We start from the raw sequence: 12,774 nt of genomic DNA on the forward strand, positions 1-12,774 counted from the left end.
GAATCTGCCAGGTCGCGGACGGTCCGGGCTTGAAGGGCGGACAGTCCGGACACACCTTTTGAGACAGCTCTGACATGTTTCAACGGTCATTATAGCCGTTATGTTGTACGGCGGACCGTCCGGCCCTAGGGCGCGGACGGTCCGCGTGTGCGCAGAATTGCCCCCCTTTGCACATAACGGTTGGATTTAGATGGGGGGCTATAAATAGAAGGGTAGCTCGTGTGTGAGAGCTCTCTTAGCCATTCCTTGAACACATTGAGCTCATTTGTGATCCTCCAACTCACTCTCTCACACTCTTTGCTTGAGATTGCATTCTAGTGAGAGATTGAGGGTTCCTAGTGCATTTGCATCATTTGGTGATCCTTGAGGCACTAGGTGGTACACCGAGCAAGCGTCGTTGGCTTGTTACTCTTGGAGGTTGCCGCCTCCTAGACGGCTCGGGTGATTGTCTCCGTCGAGCTCTCCAAGAAGATTGTGGAGAAGTCGCGGTGTTGATTGTGAGGGGTTCGCGCCTACCTCGCCGGAGCGGCAAAGGTGACATTAGTGGAATCGAGGTATTGAGTGATTTCTTGTCCACTTGGCTCAAAGATCAAGTCGTGTCTTGATAGAGGAGCAAGTGAGAGCTTGAAGTCCACCTCAACGTGGATTAGGGGTGATCGGCAAATCACCGATACCACGGGATAAATTTCGGTGTCTATTCCTTCTAGCATTACTTATTGCCTTGCAATTGATTAGTGTTTTGCTTATTGTTCTTCAAAGTATTCAATCTCCGTAGTTGTCTTTCATACATTGTTTACTTATTGACACTAGTAAATTTATTCCCCTTGTTGTATTGATTAAATTTACTTAGTATTGTTGTTTTTAGTCAAAACCGTCTATTCACCCCCCCTCTAGCCGGTGTCCTAGATCCTACAATCCGTTGACAAAAGGATCACCCTAAGATGATCATCTCATGGAGTTCTGTTGAGGAAATAGGATTTCATTTGAGCAGATACATGATGTCAAGCTGACTTAGCAGAACCCTTGTGTGGTTGGATGCTGGTGTTGCGATCTGTTGTCACCTTGTTTATTGTTACAGTAGTACCATAAAATTAGTTGGTTCATGCGTGTATTCCAGTTTCGTAGAGAAAGGAGATGTTGGTCGTAGTAGGGCTAATTTGACATTATGGTTACTTATTATTCTTTAAATACCTCTCTGGATCACTCCAGGCCTCCAGGGCGCCCTAAAGCTGCATTTTTTTGATTTACTAGGTGAGTGCCCATGCGTTGCAACATGGACATATAATATCATGGTAACTTATGTATTATAATATATGTCTCCGTTGCAACGCACGGGCACTCATCTAGTATATTATATATATAATTAATACCTATTATATCAAATAAACGTCACGAGATGAATCACATCACACATTTTATAGTATACTCGGGGTACATATTTAAAGATATAAATATTAATATTATTCTAAAAATATAATTAAATTTAATAATGTTTGACTCATTAAAATACGAAATATTTTTAGGGGTTACGAGGGAGAGTACTATTATTTACACGCTATTTTTTTTTGGCTCGCCATACATTTTTTTTCCTTCGCAGTCCGTTCTTGATCGTGACCGCTTGATAGTATCATCGTCCTTCTTTTGTCATCCATTTGAGCGAAAGCGGCGATTGGCGAAGACTCGGTCCTCGGCATGTCGCGACTTGACAAATTTGACATCAACCACGCGGACGCATGAGACTGCACAGAATGTGCAATCTACTGTGTCTTGGCGTACACTGTTGGAGGTCACTCAGTGAGTTACAACTTTACAATTCCGTTCACTGAGACTTATTATTCCGTGTTATTGTATCTTGTCATAGTATTAAAAGATGTCATATCATATAAAATTATACTCCCTCCATTTTAAAATATTAGTCATTTTTTAGCACTTGGTTTTTATGTCTATACTAGCTGAGTGCCCGTGCGTTGCAACGGTAATATATAATACCAGTATACTACGATAACTTATATACAAAATGTGTGTTATATTGTTATAAGAAAATGTTTTATAATCAATTTATGATTCTAGCCATACATAAATTTTGTTATTTTAATCTAGTTGTTTCACCACTACATTGCAACCATCAGTATCATGCAGACTTCGATATATGTCACGCCACGATTTGTATGGTCTCATCATTGGAGAGCACGTTCCACACATGCTGGAAGAAATTTTCTCGTACATCGTTAGTCATCAGACACGCACCACCATACGCTCTTACTTAAACAAAAAGATAAGTGTGTGTGTTTGTGAAGAGAATTAAAGACGGACCGACGCGAAAGCTACCCTGACGGTGGCAAGGATGACAAACTGGTCACTGTTGTTGATCCTCCTCTGCGTCACCTCCGACGCCAAGATGACGCCACAATCCTCGATATAGTAGTCGTCGAACACGCGCGACATGACGAGTACCGATGACTCTTGGTTGGGCTGCCAAACGAAGTGCACCCCGGGCTCATCAGCGAGGTAGTACCCCTGGCCGTTGCACCACCAGATGCGCTACTCCACTACATACATCATGTTCGAGGATACTCACACAATGTCAGCAACGTCTATCATCCCAGCGCACAAGAATTCATGTCCGGTCAGTAGCGACTTACATGGTAGGTTGGGCTTCAGGTGGACGATGAGCTGGACGGCGTGATGGCGTCGTCGTCGGATGCGGTGTCTAGAACAACCCGAGAGTCGTCGACGTTGGCGACAATCATGAGGCCCCCTGCTTAACGATGGACAGCGCGGTGCGGCTGCTCTAGACCACGTCCAAGTGGTGGCTTCGCGGGAGCTTGTCATACACAGCGGCGTATGCGACCACGTAGGACTGCTTCTAGAGGTTGAACTGACAGTCGTCAAGCTTCTTCTCGTCATCGATGAGCGACGCCAATACGAGTGCCTTCTGCTTATGGTGTTTGCTTGGGGTTTCAAGTAAGAAACATGGATTCATGCTTGGCATTGGTTTATGAAAATGACTCACAAGTCTGATCTATGGAAAAATATTACGAAGAAAAATGTCACGCATGCAAAAAAGGGAATTTAAGCATAATACATTATTTAAACAAAAGAAATTGCATGCAAAGCTCTTCTTTAAATAATATTACCTCCATCCAAAAATATAATTCAAGAATCTTGGTGATACTTATCTACTACTACGCATTATGCAAGGGTAGCAAGTGAGCTTGGTGAGAGATGTAGTAGATATGTTTCCTGTCATAGATGTAGACATGAATACACATGTGGTGTAGCGGTAACTACTCTTGGCCTTTGCTTGAGAGGTCATGGGTTCAAATCCCCTTAAGGACATGTGTGTTTTTTTAATTTTAGCTAAATGTGGGCTGTACGGCGGGATGGGAATGAGAATGTACATATATATATATATATATAACACATACATAAAGTATTGTATTAATCTAATAATTATCTAAAACGAATTTTAGTTTAGGATAGAAAGAGTATAATATAAGATATAATTACCCCATTGTATGATACCATAAATTATTTTGTATTCTCCATAGGATATTAAATGGTAATATATATAAGAGTACGATATGTGGATCACTTAGATGGTTCAAGTTTTAATATCCACGATCTCGTGTCTAATAACTAGGGTTGGATGAAAAAAACCATAACTCAATATTCGGACCCCAAATTTTGTTTCACACTTTCACGTCGTTAATTATCGATTTATGTACTTATACTTATGTGTAAGTGTGTGTGGCAGTATTGAGTTACGAACTTGTGATAACGGATTGCCTGTATTTTATGAGTATATCATTATTCAGCCTCTGTTTTTATGCTAATTTGGTAGGGTGCATGTGTTTTTGCGGAGTTAACACAACAATATATGTTGTTTAGGTATTACCCAAAAATTTGGATAATATAAAACCTACATATTTTTGGAAAGCGATTCTGAACCCTCAAATTGAAATTATATAATATATTTTTGCCCAAAAAAATTCTGGTAATATGAATGTCCATCCTTTGCTGCCTACGAGCGGCCAAAATCAAATGCAGAAGTAGAGATGGCAACGGGGATTCAATCCCTGATTCTCCGCTGGAATTCTTTTGTTGGAGGATGAGAATGGAGAAGTTTTTTCCCTACTGGGATGTAAACGGGAGGAAACTACCCCCAAGGGTAAATGGGGACGAGCAGTGGCGGATCCAGGATTGATTCAAGAGGGGGGCTACTAAATTAAGACTAACATAAAAAGATTTAAACCAAACAAAAAAATATAATTGATATTTAATATGACACAAGAAGCAAGTTATAATTTAAACATTGAAGAAATATGTAGTCCAAAAATAAATCGATACAAATTCTAGACCAGACTTTTGTAAATGGTTGACATGGGCCCATTTGTAAATAAGCTCTTTTAGCATCATCTCTAATTTCATGGGGGAATTCATCAATTGGTTTTCTAAGACCAGGATCTGCAACTATATCATTCATATCTAGCTTAATACGTGGCCTCTTTTGTTCTACACGGCTCTCATTTGTCCTAATTGTTTTAGAAATAGAATCATCTTTTTTCTGGTTCTTGATGAGAAATTTATCCATTTTATTCCTATAATTAAACATGAGATTACTATCAAATTCAAATTAAAACTTCAAATTAAAACAGAAAACTTCAAATTAAAACAGAAACAGAAGGGCTCACTGGCTGCTCGCTGCTCTGCTCTGCTAATCGCTGCTCTGCTCGCCTACTCGCCGCTCTGCTTTGCTCTGTCTGCTCGCCTTCGCGGCTTCGCCTGCAGCCTGCTCGCTCCTGGCGGTGGCCACTGGCCAGAACCCACAAGGCCAGAAGACTGCGCGCGGTCGCGCCTGGCGGCCTGGGCGGCTGGGCGCCACTGAAGACGCGCCTGGCGCTGGCGGCCTGGGCGAGTGGGCGGTGGCGGCGTGCGGCGGCCGCCGGCCGGCAAGTCGGCAACAGGCCAACAGCCAACTGCGGCTGAGCGGCTCTGGGCTCTGGCGTCTGGTCTGGATGTGCTCGGCGTCGTGCGGCGGCGGCTGGACACTGGAACCCCGTAGCGACTAGCCGACTAGCGAACTGGGCTGCGGAATACCTGCTCCCTGCGTTATTGGGCCGCGACCGGGGCTGCAGCCCAGGCAGCCCCGGTCGTGAATCCGCCCCTGGGGACGAGGAAGCATTTTTCATCCCCGTTCCTCGCAATGACCCGTTAAACTTATATATAACTATGTTTTTATACACTAATTAATGATAAAAATAAATAATTACATTATCAAAAGATCACTCGTTAAACAAATGTGTTTATTTTGATGTATACGTAATAATTTTTTATGTCTAACAATACGTATAAGTGATAATGTTTTATATTAATAATAGTGAAAGTATATTCTAATTATAATTTAAACGGAGATGGGATATCCGTCCGAAAAGAAATGTGTACAGTAAACTTTCTGTGTGGATCCTTGTGAAAAAAAATTCGTCGCAAGGACAAAGATAAGAAGCTATTCACCGACTGAGAATTCTCCGATGCTATCCTACCCAGGCCATTTCAAATCCGAACGCGTCATGGTCCAGAGCGGGGGCCGATAGGTGCCACGTCCACCGCGTCGCCCACATGGTGCCATGCTGGTGCCCTCGCCACGTCGGATAAATGTCGACGCGCCAATACCCGCCAGGCCGTCACGGCCTGTACTGTACTGTGCTGACACGATGGGCTGTGGGCTCCAACGGGCCAGGGCCGAAGATGCTGCCGTGCTGGGCAGCATCCGCGAACTGCGCGCTGTCCTGTGCGACGTGAAGTGAAACTTCGAAAGGCCATCGCACGTCGCCGTTACGTTTACTCGGCGGAGACGACGTCGTCTCGCTCGCGTAAAGCGCGGGCGCATCCGCGAACATCCCGAAAGTGCCCTCGTTGAGACCGGAGAACCGCCGTCCGCAGCCGCAGCTGCCGTGCCGGTGCCGCTGCCACCCGCCCACCCGGGCGGCTTACTGTTTCCTCGTGGTGAACGTGGGGCCGGCAGCGCCCGCCGTACCGGGCCGGGTTTCCTTGGTTTTTTCCACTGGTGTTTTGGTAATAACTTCGCCCCCGGGGCTCGGTCAAAATTGGCAGTTCCTTCCTTCCACAGACACCAGCCAAAGGACAGGGACACGAGCTTTTCCGCCGTAGCAGCGTCAACGCGTGCAGGGCGCTCGAGCGGTAACTTCAAGCGTAGAAGATTCGTGGTTTTCCCTTTTTTTTAATGAAAATCTGCTGCTGCATGTGTCACTCCCCGGATGGTTGACGGTGCACTGTCAATCTTGGGTCACGGCAGCAGTCGAGGGGCTGGGTAACTAGCACTAGTAACTACGAACCAATCAACTGACTAATGATGTGATGATATAGTAGGTGGGAAAAACAACTTTCGGGCTGGCAACCTACAGCCTTTTTGTAGTCGGAGTATAACAAGGGAGAGGGGAGAATTTGTACACAGATCAATTGCAACCTACTCGTGCCTTCTTTTTTGAACTTCGAAGATCAACAACCAAAGCAGAAGTTTTGAAACAAATCCATAAAAGGAGTATGATTCATGTGTGCTAGAGTTTATTAGATATGACCCATCTTTATCATGTACTAAAGTCTACAGTAAATTTCAAAGTCTCACTAATACATGGTGGGGGTTGTCGGCGTTTTGACCCCGGGGTCCCTGGACCGACGAGTAAATTGTCGCTGCGTGTCCCTGCCCAGATGGGTTGGCGCGGGATGGAACACAAGATGTGAAAACAAGCCTTGTATTATCCTGCACCAGGGGTGCCGCTCGCAGTAGGGTTACAAGCGCGTCGCGTGAGGGAGAGAGAGGGCTCGTACGCCGCTTCCCCTCGCGCGGCCCCCCCCCCCCCCCGGAACCCTCTTTCAGGGTGGCCCTGGACTCCCCTTTTTTAGAGGCAAGGAGAGAGTCCAGGTGTACAACAGGGGCGTAGCTATGTGCTAACGTGTCCGGCAGTGGAGTGCCTAAGCCCTGAGTACATGCCAACGTGGCTGTCGGGGGAGAGCTTGGGCGTTGTACATGTAACGGCGTGGCCGCCGGAGGAGCGCCTGAGTCCTGTAGGAGCACAACTGGCAGCGCGGCGAGGACCCTGCTGACGTCTCCTTGCTATCGTAAGGGGCTGAGAGCCATCAGCGTCAGGTCGCACGCGGGGCACAATCATTACCCGTCACCGGGGTAAGTCAGATGGGACGCCGGTCTTATTCCTTGTAGCCTGAGCAGGGTAGGAGTAGGGGAATGATGCATCCCCTATCAGCACGGTCAGTCCGAGCCCGGGGTCGGTTGAGGCGGAGACTTCTCTTGTGGTCGAGGCCGGGGTCGGGCGAGGACGCGATTCCTCCCGAGACCGGAGTCGAGGCCGAGCCTAGGGGTCGGGCGAGGCGGAGACCTCCTCCCGAGGCTGGAGCGTGAGGCCGGGCGAGGCGGAGCTTCCTGTTGCGCCCGGGGCTTGAGCTCGGTAGTTGATCGTGACCTGTTGTCAGTCGTTGTCGGGGTGGCTGACACGGCAGTCGGAGCAGAGCGGGTGGCGCTGTTTTCCTATCATATCGGACAGAAAAGAGGAGGGGCGAAGTGATTGCGGTCACTTCGGCCTGGCCGACTGAGGCGTGTGTGTCAGGATACGGTGTTAGGCATCCCCCGCATTTAATGCGCCTGCGAAGCGGTCGGTTGGTGAGGCGATATGACTAAGGTTGCTTCACAACGAAGCCCTCCCGAGCGGGGCCTCGGGAGAGCCGAGGGGGCGCCTGCCGTCTGAGGAGGCCCTCGGGCGAGGCATGAATTCGTCTGGGACCACTGTTCCGACCCGAGGCTGGGCTCGGGTAAGATCGCGTCCTTCGGGTAGACGAAGTCTTGGCTTGAACCGCACCCGTCAGTTGGTCTGAGGGTGTTAACCAGCCGTGATTAGGAGCGTTGGAGGTACCCCTAATTATGGTACCCGACAGTAGCCCCCGAGCCTCGAAGGGAGTGATGGTACTCGCTTGGAGGCTTTTGTCGCGTTTTCGGTGAGGGGACCGGCCTTTCTCGGTTTTTTGCCTTGTTCTGGTGGGTGCGCGCGAGTGCACCCGCCGGGTGTAGCCCCCGAGGCCTCGGAGGAGTGGTTTGACTCCTCTGAGGTCTGAATGCTTTTCGTGGTGCTTCGGTCGGTCTGGTCGTTCCCTCTTGCAGCCCGGCAGTAGCCCGGGTGCGTGGTCGGGTTCCAAGTTATCAGGCTGGTTTGTTGACGCTGTCAACAGTTTTGGCCGTAGCCGGGTGCGAGAGCAGCCCCCGAGCCTCTGCACGGAGCGAGAGGACGATCAAGGACTTTCCCGACTCTTATTTACGCCCCTGCGTCGCCTTTCCGTAAGGAGGAGGGGGGAAAGCGCCATGTTGCCCTCGGAGGGCGCCGAACATGGTGTTTCCAGTGAGCTGCTAATGGGTGATCCGAGTGGACGCCCGTGCCTCGTTCGTTAGGGGTCGGCTGTAGCCCGGAGGCGCGCTCCAAAAGTACCTACGGGTGATTCGCCGGACCCAAACCCCTTCGACAGGGTCCGAGGGCTTGATGCCTCCCTTCGGTGGGATTCCGTTACAAATCGTTCCCGCTGGTCTCGGAAATGTCCTAGGGTACCTCGGGAGCGTAGCCCGAGCCTTGGTTATGTATCGAATGTACCCAGAGTCATCCCTCACTCTGCATGCTCTGGGGCGACTGTCGAACCTTTCCGAGGGGCCAACCTACGAACCCCTGATCAGTAGTGGGCACGGAGCCCGGGCGCTCTGGGGCGGCTGTCGAACCCTTCTGAGGGGCCAGCCTTCGAACCCCTGATCAGTAGGAGGGCTTGGGGCCCGCTTCCTTCACCGGGAAGGATCCTTTCCACAATGTCTCCTTTCCCGGTCCCTGTGGCAAGAGAGAGAGGAGGAGGGGAAGAATATGAATTTTAAATAAAGTGGCGCACCTTTTTTGACGCGGTCATTATGGCGAAGACGAAGCGACGCCCGCCTCGCCTGCCAGAGTTGTTGCCTGCTCCGTCGGGGAGTTGATGCGACGGGACGGGTGATTCGCGTGGCGCCCGTTGCGCGTGCGAGCCGTTCGAGGAACGGGGCACGGGCGCGTCGTCTTCACACCGTGAGGGAGGGCTCTCCCGTCGCTTCAGGAGGGGACGCGAGCCTGCAGGCGACTTGACTGCTGCCTCCGTTCGTCTGCCGCTGCAGTTACTGCCGGTCCACTTTTGACCATGCCAACCGTCGTGCCTGCCCCGCGGCTGATCGACCCGTGGCCATCGCCTTAAATTGGCACTGTTGGGTCATGCGCAGGGGTACCTCGAGTCGTGGTACTGGTCCTGTAGTCGAGGAGGCGCAACATTAGCGTAAGTGGCGATGGAGCTTCTTGCACGTCGTAACTGGCGCGTCGATTACATGACATGCGGGCCCGCTTCCTTCGCGTTGGTCCACTAGATGTGGACGGAGCCGAAGGGGCGCACAGTTGTGGTGCAGTTGGATGCTTGTCACGTAGCAGTCCACCCTTTCGACCACCGGTTTCTGTGAAGATGGGAGAGTGCTTGTAACCACGGGACGGTTACATGCATTGCGTGCGGTGGTTCGCCTTCTTCGTGCTTCGGTTCAGCTCGTATGCAGTGTGGGTCCCAGCCCCCGTGTCGTGGGGGGAGAACCCTGGAGGTTGTTAGTGGGGACTTCGCCCGTGACACTAAGGGGGTGCAAGCGAGGAGGTCTGCCTATAAAAGGGGGACTTCGATCCCCTGGGCAGTGGCCATGCCTTCGTCCTCCCCTCATGCCTTGCGCCCTTCCGCCTTTTGAGCCCCGGATGGGGTGCCCCAGCGTCGCCTTGCTCTTGCTATCGTTGGAGGAGCGTGGCCTCGTGGAGATCGGTATCTTTCAGCTATCGTTCGGCTTCAAGGATTTTCGTCGTGCAACCCGGCTGCTTTCCCTCACCAATGGGCAGTTTGGTGGGGAGAAGCGAGCCGGGCTGCGGCCTCCGCCCCGCCCTCAGCTTCAAGGATCTTCGTCATCCTTGCTGAGGCAGAGGGAGAGCTGAGCCGGGGGTCTTTGTCGCTGTTGTCGGGGCGGTTGCCGGTGAGCCGCTTGGAGTTCGTCGTCCCGCAGGCCCTCCGATGTGTGGGGTTGTTCGTACCCGCGGGAACGGAACCGGAGTCCCGTTTGTAATGGCACATTGAGCGCCAGTGTATGTTCATTGTGGCTGTCGAGGCCTGAACATTTGGGTATTCGAGAACGAAGCTATGTGTCTTCCTCATTCCGAGCGCTGGGACTTGTCTGTTGGCTAGCCGAACCACTTAACCGAGCGTCGGTTGCCTTTCACGGAAGGTGACGAGTGATGTGTCCGTATCCCGGAGGCGTAGGAGTCCCTCGGCTCTGTCGGCCTTGTCGCTCTAGGCTTCCCGTGCTCAGTTTTCGGAAACCTCGGCTGCTCTGCGATGAGCCGAAGCCGGAGGCAGCGGTGCTAGCGTGGACAGACGCAGAGTCGGCTCGGAAGGAGACTTCGTCAGCCCAGAAGATGGCGGCTTCCCAGGTCGAGGAAGATGTGGCAGCAGCTGCTGGAGCTTGGCCAAAACATCTGCTGGCGCGGTGTTGGCGTCCTCCATTAGGTGGAGGTCCTTTTGCTCGGGTCGTCGTCCGAGGCCGGGCCTGGTTTCGCCGAGGGTGGAATCAACGCTGAGGGTGCTGCTGCTCCCTCTGCCGATGCCAGAACCTGCAGGAACAGTTTGTCTGTAGCATGCACATGCTTTTCTGCGGCCGCCGAGGCCTAAACACTTTATCGTCGTGTTTAAGAAGCTGCGTCTTCTCTCCTCTTGTTTCGAGCATCATGACTTGTCTGTCAATGGCAGAATTGTTTATCCGAACGAGAGTTACTTTTCGCGGAAGGTGATGAGTGAGGTATCCGTATCCCGGAGGCGTAGGAGTCCCTCGGCTCGGTCAGCCTTGCCGCTTACGTGCGCTCTCATTCAGTCGAAGGATTCCATTATGGGGATAGTCGAGAAGGCGCGAAAGTTGTTTTCTACCCGAGTGTTAGGACTTGTTTGGTAGCGGGATCGCTTATCCGAGCGTGAGTTACTTCTCACGGAAGATGATGAGTGAGGTATCCGTATCCCGGAGGCGTAGGAGTTCCTCGGCTCGGTCGGCCTTGCCGCTTACGTGCACTCTCGTCGTTCTCAGGATCCCGCTATCAATACGGAAGTCTAAAGCACAAAGGTTGTTTTGGTAGAAAATTTTTCCGAGGAAAATTTTGACGTAGAGGGGGTTCCCCCCTTCTAGCCCCCGAGGGAGGGTCGGGCTTTGCTGAGGCAAGGCCGACCCTTCCTTGACGGTTAGACTTTGTGTACGTAAACGAGGTACGTGAACGACTTAAAACATCTTAAGGGTAGAAGCGACGTAGCTGTTGGATGTTCCAAGCGTTGTTGTAGACCTCGCCTTGGTCGTTGGCCAGCTTGTATGTTCTGGGCTTCAAGATCTTGGCGATGATGAAGGGCCCTTCCCAGGGAGGAGTGAGCTTGTGGCGCCCTCGGGCGTCCTGTCGCAGGTGAAGCACCAAGTCTCCCACTTGGAAGCCTCAGGCCGAACGCTTCGGGCATGGTAGCACCGCAGCGACTGATGGTACCGTGCCGAATGTAGTAAGGGGACGTCCCGAGCCTCCTCGAGTTGGTCCAGCATGTCTTCTCGGCTGGTCTGGTTGCTTCGATCGTCGTACGCCTTAGTCCTCGGGGAGCCATATTCTAAGTCCGTGGGGAGGATGGCCTCGGCCCATAGACTAGAAAGAACGGCGTAAAACCCGTGGCGCGGCTCGACGTCGTCCTCAAGCTCTAGACTACCGAGGGTAGCTCTTTCATCCACCGCTTGCCGAACTTGTTGAGGTCGTTGTGGATCCTTGGTTTGAGCCCCTGCAGAATCATACCGTTGGCACGCTCCACCTGCCCATTCGTCATGGGATGAGCTACGGCGGCCCAGTCCACACAGATGTGGTGGTCGTCGCAGAAGTCCAGGAACTTTTTTTCCGGTGAACTACATGCCATTGTCGGTGACGATTGAGTTTGGGACCCCGAACCGATGAATAATGTTGGTGAAGAATGCCAACGCCTGCTTGGACCTGATGCTGTTTAGGGGTCGGACCTCGATCCACTTGGAGTATTTGTCGATAGCGACCAGCAGGTGCGTGAAGCCCCCGGGTGCCTTCTGCAAGGGTCCGACGAGGTCCAGACCCCACACAACAAATGGCCAGGTGATGGGTATCGTCTGCAAGGCCTGAGCGGGCAGATGCATCTGCTTTGCGTAGAATTGGCACCCCCGGCAGGAGCGCACAATCCTAGTGGCGTCGGCCACCGCAGTTGGCCAGTAGAAACCTTGTCGAAAGGCATTCCCCACGAGGGCTCGAGACGCTGCGTGGTGGCCGCAAGCCCCCGAGTGTATTTCTTGCAACAGCTCTTGTCCTTGGGCGATGGATATTGAAAGGGAATTAGGCTTACACCTAGTTCCTATATAATTTTGGTGGTTGAATTGCCCAACACAAGTCTTTGGACTAACTAGTTTGCCCAAGTGTATAGATTATACAGGTGTAAAAGGTTCATACTCAGCCAATAAAAAGACCAAGTTTTGGATTCAACAAAGGAGCAAAGGGGCAACCGAAGGCACCTCTGGTTTAGCACACCGGACTGTCCGGTGCACCACCGGACATGTCCGGTGCACCAGAGGACTCCGTCGCGAACTCGCCACCTTCGGGAATTTCCAGAGGCACTCGGCTATAATTC

The sequence above is a fragment of the Zea mays genome, chromosome 5 (assembly GCF_902167145.1).
Source record: "Zea mays cultivar B73 chromosome 5, Zm-B73-REFERENCE-NAM-5.0, whole genome shotgun sequence".
Classification (NCBI taxonomy): Eukaryota; Viridiplantae; Streptophyta; class Magnoliopsida; order Poales; family Poaceae; genus Zea; species Zea mays.